Raw genomic sequence first — 9961 nt, 5'->3', positions numbered from 1 at the left:
TTGGACCAGACTGTTGTCCGTGCTGTTAACAAAATCCTTTAAAAGAAAACCTTTGACTTACTCAGAACTATATCTTCTAGGCCTACCATTCGTCTAAAACAAGCACTCAGCAATGTGTCACGGTTGTAGGCCTTTTCCTGCTACAGAAGAAAAAGGGTCAAATCGATCTGCTGACTGAAATGAATAATTTTGCTGGAATTTGGTTGAAATTGTTTTTCTGTGCAAACACATGCTTAAAGGAATGGAATGGAAGACATTAGTGTGGCCTATGTATTCCTATGACAAATGCTAACATGTGCATAGGCTGTGAGTGACAAATAGCCTACATATTAAAAAGGAAGAAACACTTATTTAAAGGATGAAGGTGTCTGACCCATTCATTGATTATTATGATGAGAAAAATGCCTGGATCTTGTCCCTTCACATTCCAGTTATTGATAAAAGACAATTGAAGCATGGAGAAAATAAGAAATAAAATGCATACATTTTCCATGAATTGGATAAATACATTTTATTTTTGATGCACTCAACATAGGCCACAAAGGTCAGGGTCAGGTGTCAAGAACCATGGGGTAACTGTCAGATCTTAATGATCCTAATGGCACACATGCTCTGCTTTATGCATGTGACTTCACATGTGGAGCTGAACCCATCAGTGAACAGAGGTCACTTCTAGAGGTCACTTGGATCTCACTCGAGACTGACCACAAGTGTGAAGGCAACCTTTTTCATAGACCTCTCACATTTTACCTTCAATGAAAGGCAGTGGCTGGACGGGTTCTACTCAGTGAAAGCTAATAGAGAAGAAGTCACTTATTCAGCCTCACAGTCCCAGGCCTTTAGGTTATAGCAGGAGACAAGGGGCCAACGAGTGACATCTGACACACTGCATGTCTACTGTCACTGATCACACACCCTAACACACACACACACACCTCTCACATATACACCTCGATTCAGTCCAATCCAGACTGGTCATTTAGACAGTGACCTTCAACATGAACCAGGAAGAGTGTTAGATTGGAGTGCCTGGACTGCTGTGTGACCTTCCAGAAATAGAGTATTAAGAATTCAAGTCTTTTTGCTTGAGGGGATTTGTGGAGAAATTGAAGAAATATATTTGTCAAAATATAATCAAGAAACCAAACTCATTGCATTACACCCTGGGAATTTTAAGTTGTTATATTTTCTGATCTTGAATATTGACATGAACAAGTAGAGAGAAAACAAAGGCATATTTTTAACAATGTCTTTCCATCCATCTTCTTTATGGTGTTGGATCTTTTAAATCTTGTTGTATCCATGCTGTATTAACAGCTGGATGTAGCTGGGTCAATGTTGGTGGATCCCTGCTGTCACCACAACGTGTTGTTTGCCATGTTGCTGATGTTTGCAGTGGTTAGCTACATTCTGTCTGTCTGTCACGGCTCTGTGCGGAAATAAATGAAGAACGGGAGGGAGGGAGGGAGGGGGGGGGATAGCTCACAGTGTCAGTCAGTGTGTTGATCGGGCTTGTTTTCAACCCAGCATAAAATACGGTTTTGCTGCAGTGCTTAGTAGAGGAAGTAAACATGTATTGTTTAACAATGATAAAGCTAATTAAGTCTCTCAGATAGACTTTGGAATTCTATTCAGATTCATGGTCACTTGTTTAATTGTTGCCTTGAAACTCTTTAATATCCTTATTAGTGAATAAAATAGTTTTCAGAACATTCTGCAATATCTATCTTAAATGTATATGTAGCTGCATACCTTTCTGTCAAGCCTGCCACAATAAAAAGGTTTTAATCACAGCCATGCAGTTAATGACCATACAACCATTTCAGTAGTCCTTGATGTTGCCTGGGAAACCAACTCTCTCACAGCAGCATATTATGGGTAATCTATTAATACAGGATGAGGTGCAGGTTTAGTCAGCTTTTCCTCTTCCTGCCTCCTGGAGCATGGAGGTCGATCTGTTACCGGGGGCAACTGATCGTCTGTATGCCTGGCCGTTTGCTTTGTTGTTTTGTCTGGTCGTTGTTTGTTGGATGTTGACCGCTAGTGGTTGTTGACGTGAGCTGTTTTCTTGCCGAGTGATCCATGATGCCTGTCAACACACAGAACACTGTGACCTGTGGAGGTGATTGGAGCTGTCGGCTAGTCGACCCTGCCTCGTTCCTCACATCTCTCCACCATCAGCATTTTCACCACCCAACGCCGCTTCATCTTCTTTCCCCACTTAATTAGCCCGCCGCTACGCTAGCTAGCGCGACCTACGCCAACCCCCCATCCGCCCAAGAGGTTAAATAGGAAATCCGTCATTCAGAAGACTCTGTGTGGGGAGACACATCACAGTGTAAGCCCCTCCTCCCATTCCATCTCCACATGGATAGGCTGCTTTATACAGTCTCATCTGTGTTTCCTGTAGTCTTGATACACCAGACATGCGTGAGAGACAATAAATCAATTACTGAAGAAATGCATAGATTCACACTATATGAACTGGAATGGGACATTCATGCATGCATAAAAGTAAACTTACACACCACAGGAGGCTGCTGGGATGAGGACGTTTTATAATAATGTCCAAAATGGAGCGAATGGAATGGCATCAAACATATGGAAATAATGTGTTTGATGTATTTGATGCCATTCCACTGATTCCGCTCCAGCCATTACCACGAGCCCGTTATCCCCAGTTAAGGTGCCGCCAACATCCTGTGTTACTTGCAAACACAGACAGCGTCTCTTTATATCCATGGCTCCATGGTTCCTGATTTAGAACAAAATACTTAGTCGCACAATAGTGAACCCATTCGTTCTTCATTGATTCCTCCACCCTTCTCCTCTCTACCTCCCTCTTCCCTTTCCTTTCCCACCATCCATCCTTCACCCCCTCTCCTCTCCACTATTTTCCCGCTAGTGTCATTAGGGGCATTTAAGCTCAGCTCTGCCGACATCATAAGCCAGTGTCGTTACCTTAATCTCAGAGCAGCAGCAGATAGACAGGCTTTAGGGTTAAGGCTTTGAGTGGAGGTGCATGCAGCCTCACAGTCTCACAGCCTCACCAGGAACAATGGAACATTGACATTTTTTTGACATTTTTTAGAACACTTTCATTGAAACCCTGGAGTGAGAAAAAACTTTGTATCCCATCAAATATATATATGAGAGAGAGAGAGAGAGAGAGAGAGAGAGAGAGAGAGAGAGAGAGAGAGAGAGAGAGAGAGAGAGAGAGAGAGAGAGAGAGAGAGAGAGAAAGAAAGAGAGAGGACTATAATTATCTTGTCTAATGCTACCTCTAGGTAATAGAAAGGGTAGTAAAGTTGGAAAGTAAGAAACACAGCCCCCCCCAACCGCCCCCCCCCCCTCTCTAATTGGTCAATTTCCAAGGCATCAGTGCAGAGCTGTGCTGAAAGGCTTTGATCCTGTTGAATGACGCTGTGTTGATTTGTCGGCTCCTTGATTATAGCCTTGTGCCCTGTATGGATTAAGCTGTAATAACCAGTACAGTCAGTCTCTCTGGGCTAATGCATTACTCAGATCCACTCACCATGGCATTCATCACAACCTTCATTAACAACAATGAATGCATTTCTGCTGGAGATGCAGTGGCACATACAGTAGATATAACACAGGAATGAAGGACTATTCCAACGAGGTCTGTGTCATACTCTGAGACACACCATTAGACACACACACACAGGTGCACGTCCCCACATGTCTGCACACTCACACACACAGCCAATTTACGGCGCTTTACTATTTTGTGTCAGATCCAGATTTGCCCCATGTTGCGCTTGATATTTAGACCCGTTTGTCACTGTTGACAGTCATGTGGGTAGAGATAATAACTGCTGATTTCCTGCTCTGATTGCTGCCTTTGCTTTGCAGCAGGGCTCTATGCTAATCAAGGCAATTAGGTAACAGCGCTCACTTGTTAATTTATGCTGCTGAGGCATTCTGAAACGAGGTACAATGACAGGGATAGCCAATTAGAGATGTGGTATTGGATACGTGATGTGCCATAGAGATAGACAGGTAGTGCATCATCATCAGTCTTGCTTATTCATACTCTCATTAGAACTGTCATTTAGGAAACCTTCATGAGAATGGTAAATGGGATCTGTTCATTTATTTGGGTGGATAAATCTGAATGCATGCTTGTTTATGCCTGTCATTTGTCTGCATGCATTCTCAGTATGAGAACCAATGATTTAATGAATATACAACATTTAATTCAGAGCATACGGTTGCACAACGGGCTATGTAGGGGGGGATGAATTAGTCCATTGGATGCAGGACAGCCTGTGTATGGTGCCTAGATGTTATGGTTAATTTGTATTGGCCAATGAGGGGTTTAGCCTCTGAGGTATAGTGACTGGGTGTTATCCAATCAGAGGCACTTATTAGAAGAGAAGTCCGGGCACGCTCAGTGTTAGGGGTCAGAGGTCATCTCTAGGGAAGTGAACAGCCATTAAGAACTTACCCTCAGACTGTTTGAGTGACAATAACCAAGTTAAGTAGTTGAAGTGTTACAGGGCCTCATGCCAGACATATTGTAAACTACTGTAGGCAGGGCTCAGTGATGTTTGTAATAACATGTCTGAACAGGTCAAGAGTCAGAGGTCGGCGTTAAAGTTTACCTAGCAATCAGCTAGGAGGAGAAACGGGGTGATGACCCTCCGTATCGCAGTATATGCTGCTACAATAGCACCTGGACAGCCTGAAGGGTTATCTGGTTGAAGATTCAGATTTTTTAGTCTCTGCTCCACACTCGAAGACAGCAGAGGGAGATAATACACTATTTGTGGACGTCAAGGTCTAAAGATGATAATACATCTGCTAATGATGACGATGACGAAGGTGATGTTGTTGTCTCAGTAATTGCAATTCAACCATATGGGGTTGAATTGGCAGCACTCACACCCTTTGGCAGCGCTCACACCCTTTGGCAGTGCTTACAGCCTTGAGTCTTCTAGGGGATGACGCCTCAAGCTTGGCATACTTGTATTTAGGGAGTTTATCCCATTCTTCTCTGCAGATCCTCTCAAGATCTGTCAGGTTGGATGGGGTACGTCGCTACACAGCTATTTTCAGGTCTTTCCAGAGATGTTCAATAAGTTTCAAGTCCAGGCTCTGGCTGGGCTACTCAAAGACACTCAGAGACTTGTCCCGAAGCCACTCCTGCATTGTCTTGGCTGTGTGCTTAGGGTCGTTGTCTTGTTGGAAGGTGAACCGTCGCCCCAGTCTGAGGTCCTGAGCACTCTGGAGCAGGTTTTCATCAAGGATCTCTCTGTACTTTGCTCCGTTCATCTTTGCCTCAAACCTGACTAGTCTCCCAGTCCCTGCTGCTGAAAAACATCCCCACAGCATGATGCTGCCACCACCATGATTCACCGTAGGGATGGTGCCAGGTTTCCTCCAGACGTGACGCTTGGCATTCAGGCCAAATAGTTCAATCTTGGTTTCATCAGACCAGAGAATCTTGATTCTCATGGTCTGAGTGTCACATGAGTTGACGCTGGAGAGACTAAGCAGGTACGGGGAGTCAAACATTTAATAAGGAACGGACATGGAACGAGACAGGAACAGCTTCAGCATACAGGAAAACAAAGACAAAAAACAATCAATGCAGAAGCGGGGAACAGAGCTGGGGAACTGACAAATATAGGGGAGGTAATAACAGGTGATGAGTGAGTCCAGGTGAGTCCAATATCGCTGATGCGCGTGACGAGGGAAGGCAGGTGTGCGTAATGGATGATAGGAGTGCATGATGCAAGGCAGCCTGGCACCCTCAAGCGCCAGGGTGGGGAAGAGCGGGAGCAGACGTGACACTGAGAGTCTTTAGGTGCCTTTTGGAAAACTCCAAGCTGGCTGTCATGTGCCTTTTACTGAGGAGTGGCTTCCGTTTGGCCACTCTACCATAAAGGCCTGATTGGTGGAGTCCTGCAGAGATGGTTGTCCTTCTGGAAGGTTCTCCCATCTCCACAAAGAAACTCTAGAGCTCTGTCAGAGTGACCATCGGGTTCTTGGTTACCTCCCTGACCAAGGCCCTTCTCCCCCGATTACTCAGTTTGGCTGGGCGGACAACTCGATGAAGAGTCTTGGTGGTTTCCAACTTTTTCCATGTAACAATGATGGAGGCCACTGTGTTCTTGGAGACCTTCAATGCTGCAGACATTTATTGGTACTCTTATCCAGATCTGTGCCTCGACACAATCCTGTCTCGGAGCTCTACGGACAATTCCTTCGACCTCATGGCTTGTTTTTTTCTCTGACACGCACTGTCAACTGTGGGACCTTATATAGACAGGTGTGTGCCTTTCCAAATCATGTCCAATCAATTGAATTTATCACAGGTGGACTACAACCATGTTGTAGAAACATCAAGGATGATCAATGGAAGCAGGATGCACCTAAGCTCAATTTCGCATCTCATAGCAAAGGGTCTGAATACTTGCGTAAATAAAGTATTTCTGTTCTTTATTTTTAATACATTTGTAAACATTCTAAAAACCTGTTTTTGATTTGTCACTATGGGTTATTGTGTGTAGATTGATGAGAAAAAAATATTGAATACATTTTAGAATATGAGTGTAATGTAACAAAATTTGGAAAAGGCAAGGGGTCTGAATACTTTCCGAATGCTCTGTATGTACATGTAGGTTAGGGTAAAGTAACTATGTGTAACGTTTGTCTATTTCGTCCTCCTCATCGGACGAGGAGAGGCGAGAAGGATCGGACCAATATGCAGCGTATTGTGAAGACATAATGATTTATTAAATTAAGACGAACACGAAGAACACTTGAACAAACTACAAAATAACAAACGACGTAAACAGACCTGAACATGAGAACTTACAGACAACGAAGAACGCACGAACAGGAACAAACGAAACGGTCCCGTGTGGCACAAACACTGACACAGGAACAACCACCCACAAACAAACAGTGTGAACAGCCTACCTTAATATGGTTCTCAATCAGAGGAAACGTAAAACACCTGCCCCTGATTGAGAACCATATCAGGCTAATTGAAAAGAACCCAACATAGAAACACATAACATAGAATGCCCACCCAGCTCACGTCCTGACCAACTAAACAAAGACAAAACAAAGGAAATAAGGTCAGGAACGTGACACTATGCATAGATAATAAACAGATAGTAGCAGCAGCATAAAAATGGGGGGGGGTGGTCAATGCAAATAGTCTGTGTAGCCATTCGGTTAGCTGTTCAGGAGTCTTATGGCTTGGGAGTAGAAGCTGTTAAGAAGCCTTTTGGTCCTTTGGTGATGTGGACACCAAGGAACTTGAAGCTCTCAACCTGCTTTACTACAGCCCCGTCGATGAGAATGGGGCGTGCTCGGCCCTCCTTTTCCTGTAGTCCACGATCATCTCTTTTGTCTTGATCACATTGAGGGAGAGGTTGTTATCCTAGCACCACACTGCCAGGTCTCTAACCTCCTCCCTATAGGCTGTTTCCTCGTTGTCGGAGATCAGGCCTACCACTGTTGTGTCGTCGGCAAACTTAGTGATGGTGTTGGAGTCGTGCTTGGCCATGCATTCATGGGTGAACAAGGAGTACAGGAGGGGACTGAGCACGCACCCCCGAGAGACCCCCATGTTGAGGATCAGCGTGGCAGATGTGTTGTTACCTACCCTTACCACCTGGGGGCTGCCCATCAGGCAATCCAGGATACAGTTGCAGAGGGAGGTGTTTAGTCCCAGGGTCCTTAGCTTAGTGATGAACTTTGAGGGCACTATGGTGTTGAATGCTGAGCTGTAGTCAATGACTATCATTCTCACGTATGTGTTCCTTTTGTCCAGGTGGGGAAGGGCAGTGTGGAGTGCAATAGAGATTGTGTCCTATGTGGATCTGTTGGGGCGGTATGAAAATTGGAGTGGGTCTAGTGTTTCTGTGATAATAGTGTTGATGTCAGCCATGACCAGCCTTTCAAAGCACTTCATGGCTACAGATGTGAGTGCTACGGGTCGGTAGTCATTTAGGCAGGTTACCTTGGTGTTCTTGGGCACAGGAACTATGGTGTTCTGCTTGAAACATGTTGGTATTACAGACTCGGTCAGGGACAGGTTGAAAATGTCAATGAAGACACTTGCCAGTTGGTCAGCGCATGATCGGAGTGCACGTCCTGGTAATCAATCTGGCTCTGCAGCCTTGTGAATGTTGACCTGTTTAAAGTCTTACTCACATCGGCTACAGAGAGCGTGATCACTCAGTCGTCCGGAACAGCTGGTGCTCTCATGCATGCTTTGGTATTGCTTGCCATCGTTTATCAAGCCTGTGCAAGAGAGTCAGTGCAGAACATTTTAATAAATAATAATAAAATAAGAAGTGCCATTTGATTAACTGTTCAGCAGTCTTATGGCTTGGGAGTAGAAGCTTTTAAGGAGGCTTTTGTTCCCAGGCTTAGTGCTCTGGTACCGCTTGCCGTGTGGTAGCAGAGAGGACAGTCTATGACTTGGGTGACTGGAGTCTTTGACAATTCTCAGGGCCTTCCTCTGACACTGCCATTTCCCCTCTCATTGTATATCATACACCCCACTACAGGTTAAATATCAGATCCTTCTTCATTGTTAAGACCCTATAAACATTGTCTTTGGAAGCGGCCAATTCTAAACAAATCACGTTAATTTGGATTAATAGAACAGGAAACATCTGTTTTAAGTTGAAGAGGCGTATGTTTAAGGTTCGAGTAGAAAGCTTCAGCCAGGTTTGTTTAAAGCAGGCAGCTGCCTGGTAGCTGGAGGGCACTGTTAGATGCTGCTGTATGTTTAACTCTCTGTTTCCTCTTAGGAGGAGCACATTTTGGCAGCTATTCACTGCTCCTTCTCCTCTCTCTCTCTCTCTGAAGAAATGTTGGCTCACATCACTCCTTACCTAAGATCTCACCTCTAACGGGTCACAGCACTGTTAGAATCCTGCTCTGGGTTGGTTGGAGGTTGGATATGAGACAGATGAAGATGTTCTGACTTCTGCTGTCTTTCCATCTCCATACCTATGTTTAAAATGGGGTTTACATTACATTTCAACTCTTAAATCTCAAAAGTCAAGACTGGTTGAGATTGGCTCTCTCATTCCCCTCCTGTCTTCCTTCTCCTCTCTTCTCTCTCTCTCTCTTGCCAAAACCGTTTTGCTAAATGATTGACCTGCTTGAAGGTTTAAGGATGCTCACGTACTCCTGTGGCTATTTGAGGTCACTGTGTGTTAATGGTGGAGATTGAGAAGTGGACTGTGGAGTTTAGGTGCCGTCTAAGATGCCAGGGTTGAACCACAAAACTAGCATTTTGTGTCAGCAGAATCTCAGTGCCAAACCCACTGTTGTGTTTTCAACAGTGTTTGGAGCCATCAGTTACCTCAGTACTCCTACTCTCTCCATAATTCCTGCCCTGGGAGCATGTTTGGCCTGTGTCTGTCTGTGATCAGGGTCTGATTCAGAGTGAGTTTAGTCTCCAGGATCCCGTTACTGAGAATAGGAAGTGATTCCTGACGTTGATTGTCCTGGAATGAACCCCTTTAACCTGAACATCTGACTGCCCATAGCGGTTTCATCAAGTTTTGGCTCCATGCAAAGTTATGTGCAATGATTCTTACTACTGTACACCAACACACCAACTGGCCTGGCAGACAGGGTCTGATTTACAGAATAATCATATTGTATTTGTTTGTTTGTTAGTTTGTATATTTATATATTTTTTCTTATTTATCTCCATAGACAATTGCTTAGTTTATTTATCTGTTTGAGCTGTTGTAATAACGTCCAATCATATTGCATTGTGTCCTATTGTAAATATATAATTCTGCATAATTTCAGTTCATATTGAGAAGGATAACAGTAGAGCTCTGAGTACATAGAGAGAGTGGTTAAAACCTCCCTACTGTACCAGCCAATTAAAACCCTCAGAATGAAATGTTCCGGCATCAGGGGCCAATCATGGGCTCTGATAGGACTAGGC

The 9961-nt window shown here is 44.3% G+C and overlaps 1 long non-coding RNA gene across 1 annotated transcript; it reads right to left on the bottom strand.

Annotated features, from left to right (window-relative positions):
* Positions 1-496: 496 nt before the first annotated feature.
* On the bottom strand, positions 497-2271 carry LOC139582753 (uncharacterized). The gene is made up of 2 exons (XR_011676417.1): positions 1753-2271; positions 497-1429 (listed from the first exon to the last, which is right to left on the bottom strand). It is a non-coding gene; the product is annotated as an uncharacterized lncRNA (long non-coding RNA).
* Between the last annotated feature and the right edge of the window lie 7690 nt (positions 2272-9961).

The sequence above is a fragment of the Salvelinus alpinus genome, chromosome 8, assembly GCF_045679555.1.
Source record: "Salvelinus alpinus chromosome 8, SLU_Salpinus.1, whole genome shotgun sequence".
NCBI classification, from domain to species: Eukaryota; Metazoa; Chordata; class Actinopteri; order Salmoniformes; family Salmonidae; genus Salvelinus; species Salvelinus alpinus.
This window is presented reverse-complemented; position numbering and strand designations above follow the sequence as displayed.